This window comes from Galendromus occidentalis, unplaced genomic scaffold (assembly GCF_000255335.2).
Source record: "Galendromus occidentalis unplaced genomic scaffold, Mocc_1.1 scf7180000077515, whole genome shotgun sequence".
Taxonomy (NCBI): Eukaryota; Metazoa; Arthropoda; class Arachnida; order Mesostigmata; family Phytoseiidae; genus Galendromus; species Galendromus occidentalis.
This window is the reverse complement of record NW_003805503.1, coordinates 1,196,103-1,198,743: the sequence shown is the minus strand read 5'-3', so window position 1 is coordinate 1,198,743 and position 2,641 is coordinate 1,196,103.

Genomic DNA, 2,641 nt, shown 5'->3' with positions numbered 1-2,641 from the left:
GAAATGTTGACCCGGGGAAATCGAAGCTAGTCAATTGAGGAATCAAACTCTGTATGTTATAATTAGCGTGAGATGCATAGATAATCTCTCCCTTATTTTGAAACCCGATCCGGGGAAGAATGTCGACACTCCAAAAAAGGAGATGCGAGGCTAGCCCAGAACTCTGTTGCCTCGGGAACGCGGAGAGACAGTATATTTATGATCGAATAAATGAAAATATTTACCTACATCGTCTCCTTGATGACCAGTGCTTGGAGACAAGACGTCTGCTCAGATATTATCTCATGGATCCTCTCCGGAATTGTTGAGGGAAACTCATTCGCTCCCACCCGTGACCCGACGCCGACGTTCATTCTTCCGTGGAGCATAGGTTCTGAGGGGGTGCAACATCATTCTTGATCCTCGTCCCTTCTTCATTGATCACTCTCCCCAGCCCGCCAGGGAATCGTACGTAAGCGCCGGCATTACGGGGCTCGTTGGATGGGCAGGAACTCGTTTGCTCTGTGCCCAGGAGATCAAGAGAGCGAGGAAGATAAGTGTATACATATCCCCCTAGGAGTATTTACAGTGTCCATGATTCCATACGCCACTAGAAAACTCCCATGTGCCATTGGAATGGGGTAAGCTCTTCTGTGAGGGGCACTGCACAGGAACCCGAGAGCTTTCCACATGCTCGAAGACGAAGATCTACTGATCGCATGTTTCAGAACGCCATCACCAGCAGCATCAGATGATATTTTTTCGGAGGGAAAGCGATGAGAGAGCTAGAGGAGCGCTTGTGTTTCGATGCGTACGTTTTGAATTTGGTAGATGTGTGTCGGACCCCACCTATGGAATCAGGGGATTAAATCTCTTTCTGCATTGGAAAGCGTCAAGTGCTGTTTGAAAGATGAAGTTTACTATCGTCGTCACGTTCGCATGACGGCGGACAGGTGCGGCGTCCTGTTTCCTATCCACGGATCACCTCGCAACAGCTAAAGCCGAGACTGATTTCCCGTCTTGTGCGAGTTTCCAACCGGAACAAATCTGAACTCCTCGACAATGGCTCCCATGATGGGCTTACTCGAGGCAACGCTTTCACTTCATTCTGACAGAGAAAGCCGCTCCGAATTCGATTGAATTTGAGGAACATTGAACGGAATAACTCCGTCTCATCCCTGTGAGCGAGATTTCCAGAGCCCGTCATGCGATCGAGGAATGGTATTAGACGATTCCGGTCGAGCTCAAAACTCGAGAGCTCGGCACGAAGGAAGGAGTCGAGCAATTCTGAACGGCCAGCCAGCTCTTGAATTTGTTAAAAGCGATCGGCGGGAAAATTTCTAAAAATCCCTCCTTCAGTCGATGGCTGAACTTTGACCGCTCTTCAGAAGCCGAGAGTACACCGGAACAATGATTATGAGTTATGAGAAACGATCACAGAGCTGTGTCGCTCACCACCCCAAAGTGTCAGTCTCTTCGATTCGGGGTATACGCGACCCACGTCCGCTGCTGCTGAAAGTTACATCGGTGCCATTGAACGAGCTACCAGCTGTAAGATAGCTCGTCTGAGCGTCCACCAGCGACACTCGCGACAGCTCCTAACGTAATGCCGCTCACGAACGGCACCACTTGCTCGGCAAGCGACGATCCCACGTCGAGCCAACGATGGTGAGATGAAAAAAAACTTGAACGACTGGCGAACACTCGCCGGCTATCCAGCGCACCTTCGGACCCATCGATGAGGCAGCGCGCGTGGGGAACGTCAAGCGACCGAAGCGAATGTCAGTAGTTCTGCTCGTTGCCAGATAGCGCTCGGATCCGACTAGGAGAAAGCTCGAGAAGCATCTGAGCACACAGACAGGAGCGGCGGTTCCCCGACTAGCGGCCCGTCGTCGAACAATCTGGCAACGACGACGTCGATGCGGCGGCCTCGCAGGGGAAACGGTGGCAGCAGCGGCTTTGCAACGCCACGAGTACCATCACTGGAGCAGCGGCGTCTGTTGGCCACAAGCGTCATTGCTGTCGTCGGGTCCTGTTTCGCTTCCGCGTTGCCCATGGATGGAGGAGGGCAAGCACACAGACACACACACACGCATGCGGTTGAACGAATGGATAAGTGGACGGACAGACGGAGCGTCAGACTTGCCGAAGGAGTGAGTGAGCGAGCGAGTGAGTGAGTGAGTGAGCAACCGATAGATAGACCGACTGACTGACTAGCGGCTTGGTAGGTCGATTGGTCGGTTGCTCGTTCGTTCGGTGGTCTGTCTGCTCGCCCGCCCGCCTGCCTGCTCGGCTGGATGGCTGAAGTGAAGCAAGTTAGTGAGCAGTGAGTGAGTGAGTGTGCGTGCGAGCAAGCGAACGAGCCAGCCAGCCTGCCTGCCTGGCGGCTACCAAGCAAGAGGGATGGATGCTCGGCCCGCTCCGTCTACCGTCGTTGCCACTCTGCAGCCGCCAGCATATGGTTGAAGCTGGCTTATCGCACAACCGAGTACAGTCGCAGATACGTACTTCGGCCTTCCACCTCTTCTCCGTTCGGGCCTTCCTTACACCGGTTTCTCAGCTGCCGCTCGATCTGACGTGTAGTGTCCAGTTCCTACTGATCAAGTGACAAGGCCCCAGATCGACGGTGGGCCAGTTTGCACGTCGCTCGGATAACAGTACT